The sequence below is a fragment of the Danio rerio genome, chromosome 13, assembly GCF_052040795.2.
Source record: "Danio rerio strain M-AB ecotype USA chromosome 13, GRCz13ab, whole genome shotgun sequence".
Taxonomy (NCBI): domain Eukaryota; kingdom Metazoa; phylum Chordata; class Actinopteri; order Cypriniformes; family Danionidae; genus Danio; species Danio rerio.
Genome location: NC_141033.1, coordinates 50,508,668 through 50,517,500, shown reverse-complemented (window position 1 = coordinate 50,517,500; position 8,833 = coordinate 50,508,668).

Genomic DNA, 8,833 nt, shown 5'->3' with positions numbered 1-8,833 from the left:
TGGATGTTTTATTATAAGAACAATGAAGATGTCTTTTTATAATAAATGACACACTTGTGACAGATTTCTCTGTGCGTTTGTTTCGATTTTGAAATCTTTTCAGACATTTTTGCATTTTATTTCAGCCTGGCTGACTGACACCTGCTGAATGGATCACAAATCTCACAGTTCAGTCACGGATTGGACCATTTTTCAGATCAGTCAAAAAGGAGATGAGACCAATTTAAATTGCCTTCCATTTATTACAAAAACAGCACTGCAGGAAACTTTTAAGCAGAACTTAAAACCTGTAACTTTATTTAAAACACAGTGAAGAAATAATCAGCTGAATATAAATAAATAGTGCAAAATTCATTGCTGTGAAAAATTCACTTTCCTACTACTCTTGCTGATAACAATGTAGAAATCGAACATTATCACTTGTACAACCCATATTTATTTTTAGTCTCATTTTTAATAAATGATTCAGTTCTTCACTTATAAAACGTCATGTTTTACTGCTAGATAAATTTTGAGGAATTATTCAGTGGCATGTTTTTGATGGCTAGTTGATGACGCCACCTATTGGTAAAATAATGTAATTGCTTCTTACGACTTTCATTTTTGAGCGTCAAGTTAAATGCATTTGATGATGATTTTAATCTTCACCATGAAAATCTGTGGTTTAAACCAGTGCTTCTCAAACTTTTTTCACCAAGTACCACCTCAGAAAAAAATTGTCTCACCAGGTACCACCATAATGGCCGGTGTTACAGTAGAGTAGTAGGTCTAATTAAGCAGCTACAGCACTGCACAGTTCAAAAACGTGGCAGATTAATTCTTCTTGTTATTAGCCACTTTAAACATTATAAAAAGTTTGAACATTAACACTGTACTGTGCTTACAGGTAAAAAATAAAAATAAAGAAAAACATTAAAATGTGCTTTTAAACGTTAATTAAAAAGGACACCTTTCTTAAAAGGTGAATAGAAAACTGCTGTACTTAAATGTAAAGTATTATCATCAAATAGCCTTCTCATCAAAACCTGGAAATGTTCCTTGGACCTCATAAAAGTCCCTATATTAATCCGGGGTCGCCACAGCGGAATGAACCACCAACTTATTCAGCAAGTTTTTACGCAGCGGATGCCCTTCCAGCCGCAACCCATCTCTGGGAAACATCCACACACACACACACACTCACACACACACTCATACACTACGGACAATTTATCCTACCCAATTCACCTGTACCGCATGTCTTTGGACTGTGGGGGAAACCGGAGCACCCAGAGGAAACCCACGCGAAGGCAGGGAGAACATGCAAACTCCACACAGAAACACCAACTGAGCCGAGGTTCGACCCAGCGACCTTCTTGCTTTGAGGCGTCAGCACTACCTACTGCACCACTGCCTCGCCCCTAAACATTATTTATATTACTTTATATTACCTGTACGTCTGATAAACTTTTTATAATAATGGACAATGCACAGATATTGATGTTTCACCATGTTTTTACACTACATTATTTAAATCTGATTTACTATACATTAAACGGCAACTCGCTCTCACGAAAGACAGAGTTAAGATGCTGTTCTTTTATCCCGCAAAGATGCTATGAGGACAAACAAGAGACCAAGACCTTGAGAATGAATGAATGACAGCTTCTAAAATTGTCTGAGAGGCATCTCCTTTAGCCCAGTAGGCCTACCTTGTGTTTATTTGCTAATTTAAGCTATTTTTAAAAGATAAATATAATGTATAAAACTAAACATTATTTATATTACTTTATATTACCTGTACGTCTGATAAACTTTTTATATCAATGGACAATGCACAGATATTGATGTTTCACCATGTTTTTACACTACATTATTTAAATCTACCAAGCTCAGCTTACAATGTTTACAATGTTCTACTTGCATTAAATTGAAATCCCAAATATCAGAATAGACAACAGATTTTTCAGATTTAATTAATGTCAGTTATGATGTTAATGATTAATGCACTTACTTGACAGATTTCAGTCATTCATTTTCCTTCAGCTTTTTTCTTGGTTTACCACAGCGGAAAGAAGTTTCCAGTTTCAGTTTCCAGTTTCCTGTATTTATGTCATTCAAATCATCACAATAGAATTGTAATGCAGAACGAAATTACGTTGCAACAGACCCAACAAGAACATAAAAAACATCACTATAAAAACACTATAAAATCCTAACATGATAAATAAGCTTTTATGATTCCATAGAAATATAAAAAAATATAATTATATAAGATATAACCCATTTTTTTAAATCTCTGAAGAGAATAACTTAATAATTAAATACCTATTTCACCATTTGTTGTAATATTAACAATTTATGTTAGTTTAACCAATTTATTTATTTTTAACACTAGCTATCAACAATGCTTAAGAAATGGTATTATTTAAAAGTCTTATAATGACAGGATAAAAACTATCTCGAAACCGCACTGATTTGCTCCTCAGACTTCTGTAACGCCTGCCTGATGGCATGAGCTCAATTTTGGGACCGTTGCTTTTCTGTTTGTATATAAATGATCTACCTGAAAGTTGCAAGGAGGTTGGTTGTCAAATGTATGCTGATGATACAATTATTTATGTAACAGCAGAAAATTCACAGAAGGCTGCAGAAATGTTAACTAATCAACTGGTCTGTATTTCCCACTGGCTGAAGGACAACTGTCTAACTCTAAATTACAACAAAACAGTTTCAATGTGTTTCTCCTCAAAAAACAGAGCACTAAATGCATTTAAAATCCAAATTGACCAAAAGGAAATTAAGGAAGTGAGTGAATTTAAATAGGTGTCATCATAGACTCGAAGCTTAAGTTTGATGCCCACATCAAGAAAATGTCTAAGGCTATTAAGACAAATTTAAACTGTTTTCGTATGATAAGACCATATATATCTCTTAAAGCAGCGCAAATGTTTGTGCATGCTATGATATTTTCACGTATGTCTTATTGTGCAATAATCTGGGGTCAAGCAACCCAGTCAGTTGTTAAGCCTGTAATATCTCTTTACAAACAAACTTTAAAAGTAATGGATCAGAAACCAATAAGATGGCACCATTGTCAAATTCTTAAAAAATACAATTTGTTAAGTTTTGATAGTTTTTTAAAGTTTTCGTTTTTAAAAAAACATGTTTAAGTGTATACATGGTCTTGCTCCTAAAGTAGTTTGTGAGTTAATGAATAAATTTAGTAGTGATGGGGCGAAGACTAGAGGGGCAGTAAGTGGGAATTGTCGAATCCGCAGATGCAGAACCGCTGTGGGTCAGTCATCCTTTTCAGTAAAAGGTTCACATCTATGGAATGCCATGCCTGTTCATTTAAAGTTACAATCAGAACTCCCAGTTTTTTCTGTAAAGCTGAAAGAATGGTTGAAATCTTTACAGCAATGTGAACATTAAGCATTACTCTTTCAGGTTGGTCCCATTTACATTTCTCTTTATCCATATGGACTTGCATCTTATGTTTATGGCTCTGTAAATATTGTACATGTTTGCTGTATTGTGTTTTATTCTTGCCGGTTTTCTTTTATTATTATTTTTTTTCTTTTCTTTTTTATAATGTAAAGCCTAACCAGGGACAAGGGCTGCAAATTAGCTTTATGCTATATGCCCTATGTACACAACATCGGTTATCTTTGTATAACAATGTCAAGTGTATTGTCCCTGTAAAATAAACAAGCAAATAAAAAAAAAATAAATAAATGAGTGAGAGCAGGCTATGACCAGGGTAGGTTGGATCCCCTAAAATGTTATTTGCCCTAGACAGACAACGGCGTTGGTAAAGTTCCTCGATAGATGTCATTTTGACTCCAACAGACCTTTCAGCTGACTTTATGATCCTCTTAATGGTGTTCTTATCAGACACACTGCTATTCTCATACCAAAGGGAGATGCCATTAGTAAGAACACTCTCAACAGCTCCTCTGTAAAAAGTTGTGAGGATTGATTGGCTGAGGTGTGCTCTTTTCAACCTTCTCAGAAAGTGCAGTCGCTGGTGCGCTTTCTTCGCAAGACAAGTGGTATGGAGAGACCAAGTCAGGTTCTCAGTAACCGCCACTTACTTGACAGATTTATATATTTTAATTTCAGGTGGTCTGTGTAATGTGTTTTATGTTTGGTAAAATAATTTCTAATTGCTCTTTAGTGATTTTTAAATACATTATTTCTACATTAACTAAGTCTGGTCTCAATTGGTGGATTTAGAGGTTTTTGCAAGAAAAGCAGATGTGGATTTAGCTGGTTTTTGACGCAAAAGAAAATTTACCTTGTTAAAAACCAAAGAATTGCTAAAGTGACATTTATGAAAAAAAGTTATTTTATTTACCAGCTAATAACATTAGCATTACATAAAATAAATGCCTGATATTTGATGAAATCAAAGAAGCCTGATAGAAAATGCTCATTACAAGAGGTCATATGGATTTGGAGGGTTTTGCATCTGAACTCTTTATATAAAAGTCACCATCATTTATAATTTATGTTGCGTGGGTGTTGAGATCCTGATCTTTTAATGATTAATTGTGCAGCACTGAATGCATTAATGCAGGCTGAACCAGTGGTGACAGAAAACACCTTTAATAACCTAAGAAACCCAAATAACCCACTACAACTACTTCCGTCATAATCATACTTTACAGAAAAGCTTAAATTCTTTTATACGTGTTTGAAATTACGCGAGAAGCAATTTCTCTGTGATCGTCACAACTTTAGAATAAATCTACAGGTAAAAAAAACAAAAAGAATTAATCCGCGGGTCACGTGTGTTCCAAACCGTGGGTTTTGATCCGTACGAATTATGGATTAACCATGATCCGTTTTACACTCTCAGCTTAACATTTCTTGAAGTCAGAAATGTGATTTATTTTTTCTTTGACCGGTTTCTTTGATCCTCCACAGAACGATCAGCAAATGAACAATCAATTGCTCAAAGTGGAGTGACAGCAGCATTATTCATCTCTTTGATCTCTGATGTGGCTTTGATGCAGGACATTCCACATGCTAATTTGGCTCATTTATTCTCAAAAGGGACGGTTCAGCTAGAATGTAAACCTATGCGGAAACCTTCACATACTGGGAAGTAGCAGCTCTTATTCATGATCAAATAGGGACGAATGTCCATAAAGTAAACTTTTTTTCCAATAGCTTACATCAAATTCATTCATTCATTCTCCTTTGGATTAGTCTCTATTTCAGACATCGCCACAGTGGAATGAACCACCAATTATTCAAACATATGTTTTACACAGTGGATGCCCTTCCAGCCGCAACCCCGTACTGGGAAACACCTATACACACTCTTTCAAACACACATTCATACACTACGGACAATTTCGTTTATCCAATTCACCTATAGCGCCTGTGTTTGGACTTTGGGGGAAACCGGAGCACCCACATGAAACCCACGCCAACACTGGGAGAACATACAAACTCCACATAGAAATTCCAACTGACCCAGCCGGGACTCAAACCAGCGACCTTTTTGCTGTGCGGTGACAGTGCTAACCACTCAGCCACTGTGACACCCATTAATTTTGTTTGTGTAATAATATTTAGCTTCTAATTTTGAGAGGGTTTTGCGGTAATAACGAATATTTATGCAGTAATTAACCTATTTTTCCCCCATTGAAAACAAAAGAATTTTTGTCATTATATATATATATACACACACATCCATACAGTTAAAGTCAGAATTATGAGCCCTCCTGAATTATTAGCACCCTTGTTTATTTTTCCCCCAATTTCTGTTTAACGCAAAGAAGATTATTTCAACACATTTCTAATCATAATAGTTTTAATAATTCATTTCTAATAACTGATTTCTTTTATATTTGTCATGATGACAGTAAATAATATTTGACTGGATATTTTTCAAGACACTTCTATACAGATTAAAATGACATTTCAAGGCTTAACTAGGTTAATTAGGGTAACTATGCAGGTTAGGATAATAAGGCAAGTTATTGTATAACGATGTTTTGTTCTGTAGACTATCAGGAATAAATCTAACTTAAAGGAGCTAATAATTTTGTCCTTAAAATGGCTTTTAAAAAATTAATAACTGCTTTTATTCTAGCGGAAATAAAACAAATACGATTTTTTCCAGACGAAAAAATATTATCAGACATACTGTGAAAATTTCCTTGCGCTGTATAACATTATTTAGGAAATGTTTTAAAAAGAAAATAAAAATCAAAGGGGGGTTAATAATTCTGACTTCAACTGTATATATATATATATATGTTGTTGATGCTGTTATTCAGCCATGAAAAATTAAATATAAACAATTTCTAAAATAGAAGTCACAAATACACACATTTATATTGAATGATTAATCATTTGACATTCCTAAAATAAATAAATAAAATCTTTGGATTACAAGCAGGTATTCTCTCTCAAATCAAGAGGATCATAACATGTGCAGTAACACGACCTTAAAAATGGCAGGAATCCCAGGAACAATAATAATCAGGAAATTAAAGAGCATTCATCTGTGTGTTTTTCAATTATGTGTTTGCTAGAAAGAGAAAAAGTAATGTTGACCACATGTGGTTTCCCAGCCTACCTCTCTCTCTTTCTCTCTCTCTCTCTCTCTCTCTCTCTCTCTCTCTCTCTCTCTCATTTAACTTGCAATAAGGAGATCAAAAGAACCACAAGCTTCCAGAAGCACATGTTCAGTGAAATGACAACACACTTCAACTGTAAAATCCCAGCAATTACTGTGAAAACATCTCTAATCTCAATCCGCAGACCGAAGCTTTCAAAAGGTTTTAAGTACAGTGAGATTTGCCAGAGGAAACTGAAGGACCAAAGACCTTCACTACAAGCAATAAACAGACAATTTGAGGGAAGAACAGATAAAGCAAACACTGAACTGAAAGGAATCATTTACTCACCCTCATGTCGCTCCAAACCAAAGTGGCCTTCCTCATCCTGCAGAAAACAGATGGAGACTTTCATGCTACTCTTCTCTGCAATGAAACATTCTGCACAACTATGGGATCAGAAAATGATCAATCCATTAACATTTCTTTAGATTTTAAAAGAGGAAAATAAAAAAAGTGTTTTGGATGTGAACAATGTGATTGTGATTTGTAGAAATTCTTTGAATTAAAATGCACAATCCAAAAGAAATGAGGCTCATCAAATGAATAAGAGTTGCTCTGTATGGAACAAAAATTATTGGCTTTACTTTGTCATTTTTTAATATTTAAAAAAAGTATAAAACAAAAGCCTAAACATTTGCATGGGAATGCTCATTACAAATCTTTTTTTTTTTTAACTTTATTTATTAAAGTTTTTATGAAAACATAACACCCAATGGTGCACATCCTGTGCATTTGCTAAAAAAATATCATATCAAAATTAAGAGATGATTCACGCTTTATGACATTGCGTGTTATCCCGCTGGAAGCAGTCATCAGAAGATGGGTACACTGTTGTCATAAAGGGATGGACATGTTCAGCAACAATACTCAGGTAGGCTGTGGGCTGACACGACGCTCATTTGGTACTAATCGCCCCCCAAAAAAATGTCCCCCACACCATTACACCACCAGCCTGAACCGTTGATACAAGGCAGGATGGATCCATGCTTTCATGTAGTTGACGCCCAATTCTAACCCGACCATCTGAATGTCAGAGCAGAAATTAGGACTCATAAGCCCAGGCAATGTTTCTCCAATCTTCTATTGTCTAGTTTTGGTAAGCCTGTGTGAATTGCAGCCTCAGTTTCCTGTTCTTAGCTGACAGGAGTGGCACCCGGTGAGGTCTTCTGCTGCTGTAGCCCATCTGCCTCAAGGTTGGACCTGTTGTGTGTTCAGAGATGCTCTTCTGCAGACCTCGAGTGCTTATTTGAGTTACTGTTGCCTTTCTGTCAGCTAGAACCAGTCTGGCCATTCTCCTCTAACATCAACAAGGCATTTGCGCCGACAGAACTGCCGCTCACTGGATATTTTCTCTTGTTCAGGCCATTCTCTGTAAACCCTAGAGTTGGTTGTGCGTGAAAATCCCAGTAGACAAGCAGTTTCTGAAATACTCAGACCAGCCTGTCTGGCATCAATAACCATGCCATGTTTAAAGTCACCTAAATCACCTTTCTTCCTTCTCAGTTTGAACTACAGCAGATCATCTTGACAGATGATCATGTCTATGCCTAAATGCATTGAGTTGCTGCCATGTGATTGGCTGATTAGAAATTTGCGTTAACAAGCAGTTGGATAGGTGTACCTAATAAAGTGGCCGGTGATTGTATATAGCATATACTGACGTGACCAAAAATAGATCAGTGAAACAGAAGACATTTTCATTCATCACTATAAGGATATAAAGCAATAAGCACTGCTAAAGACTACAGATTTCACTAACAGATCTTCAACTCACTGTAAAAATAACACAATGCAGCGTCTTTCTAAATTCATGTTAAAACCCCTGAAGTGTGACTCTAAATCTCAGGTCAAATTCTTCATGTTGACCTCTTCTACAAATCAGAGAATTCCTCAATAAATTTACAGCTATGACAACATTTTCTATCATGCGTGAGTATTTGTTTGTGTTCCTTGAGAAAAAAATGAGCCAGCAATGTTCCTGAAATGTGGTTGATTTGAGATGCAGTGACCCGTGTGTGTGTGTGTGTGTGTGTGTGTGTGTGTGTGTGAAGAGCAGTCATTATTGTGGACTAGATTACACACTAAAGGGGAAAGCCATCATGCATCAGTAAAAGCACATGTTTGCCATTGGAAAAGTAGATCGCTATCTTGCCCGTGTTTAGCAGTGGTCACGGTATGGTTGTGTTTGTTTGTCATGTTTCTTGATTTAAGAC